Below are 15,704 nucleotides of genomic sequence, written 5' to 3' on the forward strand. Positions count from 1 at the left end.
TAAAACCTAGATAAAAACAAGACAAAAATTCATATCACAAATAAAACTGAGCATTATACAGAGCAGAGTTAAAAAGGTAACAGTCCAGGAAAGCTTGGGGAAAAACCTTTAAGTTTTAAGAATGTATTTAAAGTGTCCTCTGCTTCACAGATTCAATTGGAATTGCTCCCAAGTACCATATTTTCCGGCGTATAAGACGACTGGGCGTATAAGACGACCCCCCAACTTTTCCAGTTAAAATATAGACTTTGAGATGTACTCGGCCACAGATTCTCCACCCGACACATAAGACAACCCCTGACTTTTGAGAAGATTTTCCGGGATTAAAAAGTAGTCTTATACGCCAGAATATACAGTAAGTGGAATTCGGGTTTCAGCCTAATTTGTCCTCTCCCCCCTTCCACTGGGGCAATTGAGAAAATAAACCGAAAGCTACTAGGAGGAGTTACTAATATCAGCTCCACTATGGACAGAGATGGTTAAGCACTCTCACCCAGCACAGATTGAGACATGAAAACAAAGCCCATTCATTTCTACTAGTATTTGAAAAACGAAATGGCTTGTTCTTTTTATTCATTACAAAATGAACCCACCACGACCCTACTCTGTACGTTATCTGTGTTATTCTGAATTGTTCCACTGGCTATTGCATAGTTGGAGATTGTAGAGCGCGGAAAAGTTTCAGAAAAGGGCAGCAAAAATAATCATGCGGATGGAGCAACTCCCTTATGATGAAAGGTTACAGCATTTGCTCTTGGGTTTTCTTTTTTTCTTTTTCTAGTTTAGATAAAAGACAAGCAAGAGAAGACATAGCTGTTGTTGCTTTTGTTATCTGACTGTTTGAGAGACAATAGATAGGGGTGTATAAAATCCGACGTAGTAGCGGGGAAATGCATGGGAGGAGGGGGGAATACTTCTTCATGCAGTGAATAAACTGTGGAATCAGTGATGACCACCAACCCAGATGGCTTTAAAAAGGGAGCTGAATACATTTATGGAGGATAAGGCTATCATTAGCAACTTGCCGAGATGGGCTACATTTTACCTGCGTTGTCAGAGGCAGGATCGCTCTAAATACCGGTTGCTAGGAATCACAAGTGGGGGGCGAGAGCCCTGTCGCCCCCTTTTCAGGCTTCTCATAACAGGCAACTGATTGGCCACTGTGAAAACCAGCAAGCCCAGCATTGTCTGTGTCAGGGATAGCAAGATCTACAAAACCCGCTTCTCGTTGTGCAAAGATTCCGCCAGCCTCTGGACCGCAATTCCTTCCAAGAATGTTCCCTTACCCCACCCCACCCCCACCCCGCTCCATACCCCGATTTTGGGTGGGTGGGTGAGTCTTGCTCTTATCCATAATGATGAAAAAAATAAAATAAAATAAGGAGGCAAGCTTTGCGGTAGGCATGTGCTCTCATCTCCCAGGATCCGTCCTAACAGATTTGGCCAAGCTGGTTAACGGTATTTGCGGTTTGCAAGATCCTACATGTCGAAGGGAAATGACAGACGCATTATTATCACCTCTCCGCTGCTATCTGCCCAAACCTGCCCAAACCAGGGAAGGGGGTCCTTGCAGCTGCTTGCTCAGGGAACGCAGAGAAATTAGCAGCCCGGGGCGCAATTCCCCCCCCCCTTTTCTTCCCCTTGCTCCCTCTTTCCAGGGTAGCAGTTTCCTTAGGATCTATTGACTACTGCATCCCCAAACACGTCTGCAGGAAAACTCTAATGAGGAGAATGGAATGCAAACCCCCCCCCCCAAAAAACCCCACAACCCTAACAAAAGAAAAATTAAGGGTGTGGCTTTTGGGGGAGGGATGGGGATGGGAATGAGTAGGAAACAACAGTAATGGTTTGGATCATTTCCTTTAAGAAAGGAGGAGGACAAACCCCTCCCTGTGCTTTTCAAGTCTAGACACCTCTGTGTCAAAAGCTGATGATAAACGGGATCTTATCAGTTGGGATTCTGTTGAGACACATCCACCTAGCGGTTCCGGACACAGAGATATTTCTCCGAAGGAATATTTCTGGGCAAGGCAAGGCTAGCCTTCGGCTCTCCAAATGCTAAAGTGGGGGGGGGGGGAAAGAGAGACATTCATTGCCTTGTCTCTGCATTTTCTCCCTCTTTTATTTTCTACAATGTATAAGGAGAGGTGGATCTTGCTATGAGGCAGCCAGAAGAGATTTTGAGGGTCACAGAGTCGGGAGGTGGAGAGATCCAATCTGGCAACTGGGTATGGGCTGCAGCTCTAGTGGCGGGGGGGGCAGCTCAACGCCTTGCATGCAGAAGGTCCCAGGTTCAATCCCCAACATCTTCAGGTAGGGCTCAGAGAAACTCCTTCCATAGCCTTAGAGAGTTGCTACCAGTCATTGTGGACAATCCTGAGCTAGATGGAGCAATGGCCAGGAAGTTTTTCTATGCAAGAGTTTCTCCCCAAGTCAACTGAGAGAGACTATGATGCCCTAGCACAATAATCAAATATTGTTGATCTATTTTTGATGGCCAGTCAGACTTAGGACATGAGAGTCTAGGAAAAACAGTGGAGGGTCTACTATGACATATTGATTTACATCCAACTGACTTCGTGCAAGACACCACTTTGGGGCAGGGATGTATCCAATATATAGATATAGGCACTGCAGGAATAACAAAACAATATTAATGATGATAATATTTATTTATTTATTTATTTATTTATACATACATACATACATACATACATACCCCACCCATCTGGCTGGGTTTCCCCAGCCACTCTGGGCGGCTTCCAACAGAACATTAAAATGCAATAATCTATTAAATATTAAAAGCCTCCCTATTCAAAAGAAATCTGTGGAATCCCCTGTCTCTTGGATTGTCCTAAGAGGGACGCGGGTGGCGCTGTGATCTAAACCACTGAGCCTCTTGGGCTCTCTGGTCGGAAGGTTGGTAGTTCGAATCCGTGTGATGGGGTGAGCTCCCGTTGCTCTGTCCCAGCTTCTGCCAACCTAGTAGTTCGAAAGCATGCCAGTGCAAGTAGATAAATAGGTACCGCTGCTGCAGAAAGGTAAATGGCTTTTCCATGCACTCTGGTGGACCAACGCCGGCTCCCTTGGCCTGAAGCAAGAGGAACACCCCATAGTCGCCTTTAACTGGTTGTAATGCTCAGGACTCCTATAAGATGCAGTGATGGTCATTGACTTGGAAATCTTTAAAGGGGGAATTAGACAAATTCATGAAGGATAAGGCTGTCAGTGGCTACTGGCTGTGATGGCTTTGTTCTGCCTGCATGTCTCAGAGGTAATTGCTGGGTTACCAGTTTCTGGATCTCACAAGTGGGGAGAATGCTGTTCCATTAGGGTCCTGCTTGTGGGTTTCCCATTGGGGCATCTGGTTGGCCGCTGTGAGAAAAGGGTACTGGACCTGATGGGCCAACAGGACTATTCTGAACGTGTAATACTCATAATGTATTCAAAGGAAAGAGAAAAGAAAATTCCCCATATTTGAAGAATCCGAACAAAAGTGCCTAATTGCATGGGACATCCATTTGCATAAAAAAATAGCAAAGCCATCACCTGTCCCTGTCACCCCAAAAGTGTGTCTTACACCTGGTTTTCGTTTTACAACTAGTCCAGGGTTTGGCATATTTCAGGCTAGTCAGTTCTGCTCTGCCTTTTACTAGAACCACCAAGATTTTTCCAACCAGATGCATAATTGGTATTGTTGGCCATGATACAATACTTCATGATGTGAGAATGATTCCTGCTTATGGCCTCTCCTTCACCCTCTTCTCAGCCACAATGTCCACAGTATCAGCTGCTGCTGCTGCTGCTGCTGTTTTCATTTCACTCCATAGGACAAATACCAGGGACAGCTCCTTTGACAAATTGCCAAATCAAAAGGCCAAACAACAAAGAACACCAGTCAGCTGTAATGGTCCTGAAATGATCTAGTCTTTTCTCCTTGCAATAAAGGAAGAGGGAAATTGAAACAATGAGCGTGGTTTTCTTTTTACACCTAAACCAGGGGTTTGACATATTTCAGGCTAGTCAGTTCTACTCTCCCTTTTACTAGAACCCCCAAGATCTCCCAACCAGATGCATAATTGTTATTGTTGGCCACATAATGAGCCCAGTGTTTGTTGGTGCCCCCTAGGACAGGTAGGGTGGGAGGCAGGGAGCCCAACAATAGGTGGCGCCAGAGCCGATGACAGGCAGAGCCAACCCATTACAGTTTTGCGCCAATCCTCCTCCTTGCTGAGTTCCATAAGAACAACACTGAGATTAAAGAGGAAGAGGTAGCTGACTGGCCATGCTGCCCCTTGAACTGAAATAAAGACCAGCTAGGAGAGCCAGCACAGTGCAGTGGTTAGAGTGTTGGACTAGGAACTGGGAGATCAGGGTTCAAATCCCCACTTAGTCATGAATTTTACTGGGTCCCCCACTGCCTCTCAGCCTAACCTGCCTCAGGAATTAAATGAGGAAGAGAAAAGGTGGGATATAAATGCAAAAAATAAACAAAAATAAGAATAGTTGAGGTTTTTGTGCAAATGGACCAGCCTCCACTGTCTGAGCCTAAGAGTTTTCTAGTTAAGTCATTTTGTTGTTTACTTTATTTATTGGATATATACCCCACCCCCCACCTTGAAGGAGACCAGGGTGGCATCCTTTGTTTAGCAGCCGGGAGCCGAAAAACACTTGTTGGTCTGCTTCAAATCACCCACAGATCCACCAGAATAACCTAGTCTACTTTCTGCTCAGCCTAGAATGCAACCTAGGACATCCTCTTCCTCTGATTTCAGCCCACTAACCACTCATTAATTGGGCCCCATCATTAGTGTTTGCAAATGACGATATAAATCGCAGCCTAAGGCCCTCCTTGCCTGGAACTTGTTTTGTTATAGGGTTTCTCGCCCTGGGCAGGTTGCAACAAAGCAAGGGAAGCAGTTTTAAAGCAAAAATGGAACTGCTGACCCAAAACAGTCTTACAATATTGTAGCGACTGGGAACATCAGGCTCGAGGGACAAATGCAGCCCTCAAGCCCTCTCTAGCCGGCCCTCAAAAAATCTCCCAGAGCCACACCCTTCACCAGCTCTGCTCTGCATCTTCCTTGAGTGTCTTGGTCTGGCTGGAATGTCCCCTTGAAATCTGGCATTGCCTTTTGCTTACCAGGATGATGTAGGACAGAGTGGGGTTCCTGGATGTCTGTGCAGAAACTAGACCACTGTACAATCCACCTCTATTGCTTTGATCACTTTTACCCCTGGCCCTGCCTTCCCCTGGCATGTGGCCCCTGGGAGAACAGGTGGCCCTTGAGCTGAAAAATGGTCATTGCAATATTGTCTTGTCATAATTAGGGATGGTTTATTATTGTCAGCAGCACAGGCTGTGAGAGGGTTAATAGGATCCAGAAAAGCAGGAATCAGCTCCCCATCTGCTCCCAGTAACTTTGAAACTGGCTTGCATTGCTTTACTTCCAGCTCCTCTCTTTTTCTCTCTCCAAGGGGCTCACAGTGGTCTGTGTTGTCTCTCCCTCACAGCCAACATGTAGTTTGTGAAAGGACCATAGCTCAGTGGAGGAGCTTCTGTCTTGCAAGCAGGAAGCCACAGGTTCAATCCCTGGCATCTCCAGATAGGACTGGGAGAGACTCCTGTTTGAAATCCTGGAGAGCTGCTGACAGTCAGTTCTAAGCTGGGTAGAGTAATGGCCTGACTCAGTATAAGGCAGCTTCCTGTGTTCCTATGCTTCCCAGTTTGTATGATCATTTGGGGCAAGGAGTGGGAAGGTCTAGAAGCCAAAGTGGGTGGAGCTATGTCACAAACCATTGGTTGTTTTCTCTATCCTACACCCAGAGAAGAAAGTCCAAGGATGCATTTGGCCCAGACAAAAATACATTCAGGGTGCAAAGCAGGAACAGTAACAGATATGGGCTGGGAAGAGGATGTGTGACCTAGGGAGATTTAGGAGGGATTCCCTGGGGAATCAGGAGGTGCCTTACATGTGTACATCTATATCCAGCCTTCAAATCCCTGCTTGGCCATAAAGTTCACTGTGATTTAGGTGTGATTCCTGCATTGCAAGGGGGGGTTGAGTAGATGACCCTTGGAGGGGCTTCCTTTCAACTCTGCAATTCAATTATTCACAAGATGACCTCGGTCCAATAGCTACCTCTCAGTGTAATCTATCTCACAGGGCTTTTGGGTGGATAATGGCCTCATTTGGTTAATTTTTTTCATTTGTTCCTAAATGAGTTTTATGCAGGATTGTAGCTCAGTGGTAGAGCAGCTGCTATGCAAAAGATCCCAATGCTGACGACCCCTGAGTCAGAGTAATTTTTAATAGCACCTGCACACACGTTTTGAATGACCTAGAAGGCGCCCTGATTTAGTTGGGCACCAGACTCAAGTACTTCTAAATATGGGCTTCTAAAATGATGTGTGATATCAAAGACGGTGGCGTAATCTAAAACAAAAATAGAATTATTTTTTGCTCCAGAGCAGTTGTTTTTATTGCCAGGCAAATGTATGCAAATGCAATGCTAGTCTATTAGTTGGTTACAAGTAAGACTTCTTTAATAAGATAATAGCTGCAATTATTATGCATGTCTGATGAAGCATGGGTGGGCAGATCAGTCTATTCCTGTTCACTCAGAAACCCAGTATGTCCTGCTTTTGCATTAATCCGCAATTACTTAAATATGCATTTTAAACATTTTTTATAGTTGGGAACTGCACCGCAAAATTCAGAGAGAGAGAAACCAGAGGCACAAAATCTGGGGAATAACTGTTTTTTTCTGATTGTGCATATTACTCTAGAACAAGGGAGGTAAAAGTTTTTTTTAACCTTCAGATAACAATGCCATCCCCTGCTCTACACACTTTTGCCTCTGGCACCACAGACCACTGGCATGTGGGATCGTCACAAAAGGTATCCCTGCTCCTGTTTTTACAGAGATGGTCTCTTGCTACTCTCTCTTTGCTTGCTTCCTCCCTCTAGAAGCAAAGTGCATGGCTTGACTAGTCCTTACATGGCAGGGCACGTTTTTTGCTGTCAAAAACATTCCTCCCATCTCCCCGCAAAATGCAACCCAAGCAACAAAACAACACGCACCACCAAAAAGTCCCTTAAAAACACCAGCTCACATCAAAAGCTCCCAAGGAATGTTCGTCACCTGCCCAAACATGCCCTTCCAGGTAATATCCCAGGATTTAGAATGTGGTACCTAAGAGAGAAAAGGCAGGTAAAACCTCAAGGTTTGCTTTGCTTACATCTCCATAGTCACTTGGTGGAACCCCGTAAGCCTACAAGGAGAGCCCTGCTGGATCGGGACAAAGGCTGGTTTAGTCCAGCATCCTCACAGTTGCGTGTCGAGACCCCACAGCCAACCCCTCGAAGATGAATAAAGACTAGGACACAGAATACAGTGGTGCCCTGCTAGACGAAAATAATTCGTTCTGCGTGTTTTTTCGTCTAGCGGGTTTTCCGTCTAGCGAAGCGGCAGTGTAAACCGCGGTTTTCGCTAGACGAAAAAAATTGGGGGGGAAATCGTCTTGCGAGGCAGCCCCATAGACTTTTTCGTCTTGCGGGGCAGCCTTCCACTAGACGAATGCCTTCGTCTAGTGAGTTTTTCGTCTAGCGAGGCATTCGTCTAGCGGGGCACCACTGTATATGGTTAATGCTATTGGGCAAATTTTGGCCACAACTTTATTGGTTACAGAATGTGAGCGGTAATTGGCTTAGGCATTGGATAGACCAGACTATATCTGACTCCTGCCCGCTGCACAGGAAGTCTGGTAAGGGTAAACCACCGGTAAGGGGAGCCCCGTTGATGCGAACCAACTCGAGTTCCCCCTCTGTTCCTGAAGGGGTTGTGGCATGGCCCTAACCCCACCCTGGGCTTCGGACAAGATCCACACACCCGGATTCCTTTAACGGAATACCCTTAAGCTTGGAGGGGCAGGCAATAGCCGGGCCTCCCCTCCCCCCCCCAACATGAGGTCACCCAATGCCTAACCGCAAACCTTACAAAGTTGTGACGATTGCTAAGAGGTAGGCGAAAACCAAATGGCTAAGCCAAACTCCCAAGTGGAAAAAAATTCCTACCAGGCCCCTGACATAAGACAGGCGACCAACCGAAGTCCAAACCAAGGTCAGTGAAGAAACCTGAAAGTAGGGAGGGAGGGCAGGAGATTGAGGAAGTGAGTCAATAGGAAGTCCCCTGGCTTGCACCCCTGTTTAAATGGGTCCCGGCCACCCCCCCATCAGCCAGCTGATTGGCCGGCTGCTGCTGATGTGGCCGGGATCCTCCGGGCAATGCGGGACAACGTCCTCCAGCCCCGAAGGAGAGTGGGTGGCCACATGGCCGACCGCAACCCCGCCCCACGGTTAAGTGGAGCAGACTAACTAACCAGATTCCTCTGGGAAGCCCACAAGCAGGACTCTCCATGTGGCAGAAAAGCAAGGTTTCCTTCTCTGTGCAATAGTCCTTGCTGAGATGGTGAGGTGCTTTGTCGAAAGCTTTTTCAAAGACCAAGTAAGTGCACTGTGTCGACCAGATCACCACTATCACTCGTTGACACTCGTTGACACTCTCAAAGAATTGTGCATTAGTCCTTGCTGAGATGGGTACCAATTCTGTAAATTAATTTTTAAAAAAACAACTCAGTTTGAAATAGGGAAGGGAGATATTATTCTGACTTTTCACTTCAGATGTGAAATAGTCCAGAGTCAGCACTGCCTCTGGGGGTTATGCCTTCACTTCACTTGGTTGTGAATCACGACTAAGACATACACACCCCAACAATGACTTGGGGGTAGGGATCTTACATTCCTTTCATCCTTAGACATGGAATCCTAACAATTATCTTCCTCTTTTTTAAATAAATGCTATTCTGTCACCACCATGGTGGGTTCCAACTAGCCACAGGTAACAGGAACGCAAGGAGAGATAAGAAGGTGGGGAGATACCCCACAAGTCAGGAAATCATTAATTTGAACCGGGCTAGCCAACATAAATATCAAAGTTTCTTTGTGCAAAATTATGTTGTACATGTTTTGCCTCTCACGGTGGCCCACAAATTGCTGCTGCAGATTGAACATGATAAGAGAAGCATTTAGGAAACTAGATTTTTATGATGTTTTATGGTATCATTTAAAAAGTTTGATGCAATTAAATCTTTTTTTAAAAAAAATATGAAATCATGGGTATTTTATCATTGCAGCATAGTGTACATTAAACAATTGTTAGCTGCCCAGAATTTGCAAATAAGGAAGAAGGGATATACAGCTTGGACACTAACAACAGACAACAGAGCACTGCCACAAAACGTTGCAGTGTGAAGTGCTTCTGTCCAGCCGGTTCCTCTTGCACTCAAATGTGTTAGCAAGGCAGGATGTAGCCCAACATAATACATAACTGCCCTGAGATCTACAGGTAAAGGGTGGCGTAATCAATCTATAGGGTTGTGTTTTTTTTTGTTTTTTAATGCAAGGGCTGCATTCCTTTCAAGAGATGCATCCCAGTGACAGACAGAGCAGAAGACACAGTGGGTGGTTTTCCTGACCCTCCTCCTTTAATCCCCACAATAACCCTGCGAGGTAGGTTGGTTTGAGAGGCAGTGTCTGGCCCATGGTTACCCAGTGAGCTTTATGGCCAAGTGGGGCTTCGAACCCTGGTTCTCCCAGGCGCCAGCCTGCTACTCTAACCAGTGCATGGCCTTATTATACCAATTTGCCAAAAAGCCTCCTTCCGTATATTTCCCCCATCCCTACTGACATCGACAAAAGTCTCAAACTCTGGTCCTGCCTGTGAAACTGCCTTAATGTATCCGCTGGCCCATTTATGTGAAAAAGGACCATTCCTTGGCTTCCAACCTCTCCCCGGTTTCCCCGCGAGCTTCACTGTCCATTTGTGAGGAGTCCAATAATCCCTCCGGGGTTCCCCTTTGGGGAGGGGCTGGGGATTATAGGGGGGGGATTTCCCCCCTCCCCTGGCCAGGTGTTAAGCACATGGATGACTCCTGTCAAAGGATCCCTTTCATGGCCTACATTCCCAGGCACGTCCCCAGCATGTCTGGGAAACGAAAATGTTCTGGGACAGCGGAGGTGCTTTGTGCTAAGCCGCTCAGTACAAATTATCTCGTTATGCCATGTTATGACATGGAGAAGAAACCTTTTCTTGAGCAGCAGCAGCAGCAGCTCAGAGCCTTGGGGGGGGGGGGAGGCTGCCACAACCCCACACAGACAAGCCTCCTCTGATAACCCCATCAAGTCCCAACAGCTCCTGTGAGGCCTCCAGAGATTCTTCGAAAACAACAATCCCCTTTCAGCGGCACGTGCAAAGCGTTGCCGTGTTTGGAGGGAACCTGGTTGGGCCACTGGCCGTTGATGGTGCTTTGGGGTTGATTTATGTGGCTGGTTATTCCTACTGTTTTGCTTGGTGGAGCATGGAAAGGGAACCTCAGGTCCCTTGTGCATAGAGAGGAAGCACATTGACAGGCATCAATGGGTGCAAGTAGCCCTCCCAGGTGGAGACTTAACAAGCAGCTAGGAAGGGTCATGCCCACTATGAATGTTGGGTAGGGGGGCAGGGACGGCCCACCCAAGAGGCAAGGTGAAGTGACCACCTCAGGTGGCAGGATCCATAGGGGCAGCAGATCCAGCCTCCAAGGAATCCACTGCTACTGCTTCTGTGGAAGCGACAGCTGCAGCACGTTCCTTGGAGACCAGATCTGTGACTTCCTTGGCAGAACCCCCCCCCCCAATGTCTCTACAATGGCCACTTGGTGAATAGGAGGCACTGCCGTTCTCCTCCCACCTGTGGGGAGGAAATGGTGGGGGCTGCACTCACCTGGTGTGATTCAGTGCCCCCCTGCACTGCAAAAGCCTTTGGTTCCCACTTCAACCACCCAGTAAGGTTGATTTGATTCCCCTCCCCTTGATCCAGATGTAGATCTTTACTCTCCCTCGCCCCATTTCCCCCAATGTAGATCTTAATTTTTCATCCTTTCCCCTGATGCAGATATTTATTCCTCACCTCCCCCCTTGTTCCTGGTGTAGCTCTTCATTCACCCCCTTCTTCCCTGGGGGGGGGGGGGGGGGCGTGGGCACTTTGTGGTCCGCCTCAGGTGCCAAAATGTGGGGAAGGAATAACCAGCATAATCCTGTGACAGCCCCCACCTCCTTTACACACTGAAAGAACCATCACCTTATCTCAGCATGTTCAGTAAATACAAGGGATGTAGAGCCCATCAGAAGCTGCCCCTCAAACAGGGGTGCCAACTTGAAAAGAATCCTGTGGGGGCCAGGTAAGCCCCGCCCCATATAACTGATCACATGAAACAGCAGATGCACACCATTTGAATGACAATGCCCATCAACTTTGGGGGCCCCCAGCCCTCTCAAGTATTTTATTGGGGGGCAGAATGGACCACGGCCCCTAGGAGTTCACTCCTATGTCCTCAAATGACTCCACCTTGAACTCCATACAGAATGCTTTTTCTTTGGCACAAAAGGAGTGGGGGGAGAATTATTAGTTTTTATGATAGCAATTATTCATAATTTACTGCTCTTGTGCAATTTTTGGACTGATGGGCTTGGAATGTGACAAAAAAATAATCAGGCGATCTGTATAAATTAGGAGGAGTGTCAATATAAGTTGGCTTTTGCTTACATTTTTTCCAAAACCTGAAGTCTGTCTGTGACAGTGGCTTGAACTTTGTGAAGCCCAGAAAATTAACTACCCCTTAAGCATTGCATTTCAAAGCTGGTGTCTTTCCGCTAGGAAAATGGCATTTGCACTTCCGCTATGCACTCTGTTGGGTGTGTGTGTGTTGAGGGTTTAGAAACTATGGACTAGAAGCTTGAAGTTGACAAAGCATGCAGATGCACAATGGGATGAGGAGGGAAGGGAAGGGAGTGGAGGAAGAGAAAGTATTCTGCACCGTGGGGATCTCCCTTCAACCAAGTCAGACCATTGCTCCATCCAGCTCAGTATTGCCAACATTGACTTGCAGTGGCTCTCCAGGGTTTCAGGCAGGGATCTTTCCAAGCCCTACCTGAAGATGCCAGGGACTGAACTTGGGGTCTTCTGCATGCAAAGCATGTGCTCTACAACTGACCCATGCCTCTTTCCAGATCAATGCAGAGGGGAGATTCAGTACTACAACAATATCCCATCAGATGTCCAAACATTAATAAGGAGGGTTGCCACCTTTTTTTTTTTTTTTGCCCCAGAGCCTCTAATAGCAAAGGGCTGTGCAATCACTTGCTAAATTATCAGTGTCAGGTTGCCATTGTTTTTACCTGTTCAAAGCTCTTTTTCTTTTTTTGGAGCTGGGTATTCTAGATTTTTCAACAGTGAGGTCTTGTTATTCTCGGCTTCCACCTCAAGCCAACTTGTCCCAGCAGATCCATGCAAGGAGCAAACTCAGTGTGAATTTTTGGGATCTCTGAGCAAAGGTGCTTGCTCCAGCATGTTGGGGAAACCCCTCCCATTCTCAGTCCTTGCCATGAAAGAGAGAGAGAGAGAGAGAGAGAGGCCAACCAAATAATCAGGATACCACTGGTGGGTGCAGAGGGGTGTGCCTAATAGAGGCTGGTCCACAATGGGTGGCAAAGTTGGCCTGTGGTCTTTGCCAGGGATGTTTGCATTCAAACAAGAAGCTACCTAATTTGCACTTCTTGGACCACTACATGAACCAAAATGCAGCTGTCATTCAGAATTTGCATTTTGAAAGGCTGCTCTCCTGCCAATGTTTGCAACAACAACAAAAATACATATATGAGGGGGGGGGAATGTGCATAAAAAATGAACATGTTAGGGGGAAATGACATACACAAATGCATTGTATATGGGAAAATTGCTAGCAGAAGTGTGTACCTGAGTCAAAAGCGTTAATTACAGTAGGTCTACTGGGAGCAGGATTTAACTGGATACAACCACGTGCATTAGCACTTTGTCTTATGTCATCTGGTGGTACCCTGCTCAGATAGCTTTCTCTGTAGACAGACAGAGAGACAGGTAGATAATTAGCATGAGCTGTGCTTGGTGGTGGTGTATCTATTGACTGAACTTGACACAGGTCAGCTTCTCGCTCCTGATCATACATCTGCATCTGGCTATTAAAAAAAAAAAAGGAGTTCGGCAAGTAGAATTACGTATAATTTATTATACAAAGTAGCTTGCATTTAAAACTAACTAACTACCCATCAAACTATGGAAATTGTTTAAGCTGACTTGGGCTGCATACACACTATGAAGTTTTTCCTCAATCTTGAGTCATTCAAGCTCATCTTCAGCATGCTGCTTCTACCTAGATTGAGTCTAGATCCTGCTGCCCACAAGGGTTGGCGCAGTTACTTGACATACATCTGAAAACCCTCCCTTTAGCCATGCTTTTTCCACCTTGCACCTGCCTGAGGTGAATGAAGGAGGAAGTGGCGACTGTGATCTTGGTATATGCCCACACCTGCACAGTGTCATCGGACAGGTGTGGGTGCATCTTCCCTCCATTGCCGGCCCTGCCTACACCTGTTTTCTAATGGACATGCTGTGGAGTAATGCAAGATCAATCTGCAATGAGCTTTTGTTTTCAGAATGAAACCGATTTCTCAAGAAACATTTGCCCATCCATGGCAAAAGAAAGAAGAAAGAAGACGTATTAAATCTAAATTGTGCGTGGACAATGTCAAAGAAACAAGTACTCAGTCTTCATTGATTCCAGAATAAAATGGCATGTGTATGCAGCCTTTGAGTACTTGTCAACCAATTTCTCCCTGTCAAGCATAACCTATTAGCCAATAGGGATCAAGTGGAAATATAATTGGATGGGTGGATCAAAAGAGCAGTAGACTGAACTGCTTTGTATCAGAGATCTGCAATATTTTTTCCTCTATTTCATTATCACTTTGTTCATTGTTGTTTTTAGGATGCTAATTTGTTCCATTATAACTTAACTAACTTAACTTAGTATTAGGTTTACATTCCCAACTTTCTTCTAAGGTGCTCAAGGTAGCATATAGTGTTTTCCTCTTCCTCCCCATCTTGATCCTCATGACAACCCTGGGAGGTGGGTTAGGCTGAGAGATTGTGTCCAGCCCAAGGTCGCTCAGCAAGTGGAGGATTTGAATCCAGGTCTCCCAGATACTAGCTTAGCCCTCTAACCACTACACCATACTGGCATTAATTGAGTTGTTTGTTCATTTGGATTTTGTATTCGTTTTGTTGATCATTTCCTCGTTTTTTCTTTTTAAAACAGTTTTCTTAAATTAAAAAAATAGTTTTATTTTGGAATCCAGCGGCAAAGCTGGATTCTTGAGCCATTCCAAGAGACTCCCCCCCTTTCAGACCCCCCTCCCTATTTCCCAGCATTTCTGAAAGGTGAAAACGGTGGCCCCCACTAGTAGTTGTCATTTCCCCTCTAAAAGAACTATGCAACATCCAGTACATTCTGGGAGGCAATAAATGATGGCCACTAGATACAGGACTCAGCTACATTTGTAAAGATAAAGCGCTTTATGCGTGTTATAACACTATGACACCGACAGAACTTCCCTGTATGAAGTTTACAATGTGTTTAACTGAATTGCTTCTTTGATGTATCTAGAACCAGCCACAATTACAGACGTCAGCTCTATAACCACAAGCACCAAAACAGACCAGTGCTTCCCTCACGCCGCTGATAGGAGAACAAACAGGCATGAGCTGCAGTTCCACATCTGACTCGATAATTCATTCCTCTCTGCATTAATTTCAGAACATATCTGAAAACTGTACTGAGAGGTACACATTCAGCCAAATTTTCCATTTGCTCTGAAATGAATTTTGTAAAGGGCTATCACTCAGTGGTAGAAAACTCATCTGCTTTGCATGCAAAAGGTCTCCGGTTCATTCACTGCCATCCTAGGTAGGGTTAGGGGAAAAAAAACACCTGGAGAGTTGCTGTCGGCCCATGTAGACAGTACTAAGTTAGACAGACCCACGGTCTGACTTGGAAGCTTCCTATACAGTCATACCTCAGAAATCAAACAGAATCCATTCCGGAAACCCGTTCAACTTCTGAAATGTTTGACTTCCAAAGCACGGCTCCTGCAGCCAATCAGAAGCTTTGGAAGCCCCATCAGACATTCGGTTTCTGAAAGAAAGTTCGAAAACCGGAACACTCACTTCCTGTTTCCGATCATTTGGGAGCGGAATGTTCGACTCCCAAGGCATTCGGGAGCCGAGGTATGACTGTATTTCTTTGAATGCACACACCTGATTTAGACATGCTACATAGAATCATAGGGATAAATAACAGAGTCTAGGGCTTGCCGATCAGAAGGTCGGCGGTTCGAATCCCTGCGATGGGGTGAGCTCCCATTGCTTGGTCCCAGTTCCTGCCCACCTAGCAGTTCAAAAGCACGTCAAAGTGCAAGTAGATATATAGGGACTGCTCCAGTGGGAAGGTAAACGGCGTTTCCGCACGCTGCTCTGGTTTGACCCGGAAGCTGTCTGCGGACAAACGCCGGCTCCCTTGGCTTATAGAGCGAGATGAGTGCCGCAACCCCAGAGTCAAACACGACTGGACCTAATGGTCAGGGATCCCTTTACCTTTACCTTTACATAGAATCATAGAATTGTAGAGTTGGAAGGGACACTGAGGATCACCTAGTCCAACCCCCTGCAAGGCAGGAATATGCAGCTGTCTCATACGGGGATCAAACCTGACACCTTGGCATGATCAGCAC

The 15,704-nt window shown here is 46.2% G+C and overlaps 1 protein-coding gene across 4 annotated transcripts in view; it reads left to right on the forward strand.

Annotated features, from left to right (window-relative positions):
* TP73 (tumor protein p73) overlaps positions 1-15,704 on the forward strand; it is a 100,292-nt gene that overhangs the window by 69,312 nt on the left and 15,276 nt on the right. The window lies entirely within an intron of this gene.

This window comes from Lacerta agilis, chromosome 8 (genome assembly GCF_009819535.1).
Source record: "Lacerta agilis isolate rLacAgi1 chromosome 8, rLacAgi1.pri, whole genome shotgun sequence".
NCBI classification, from domain to species: domain Eukaryota; kingdom Metazoa; phylum Chordata; class Lepidosauria; order Squamata; family Lacertidae; genus Lacerta; species Lacerta agilis.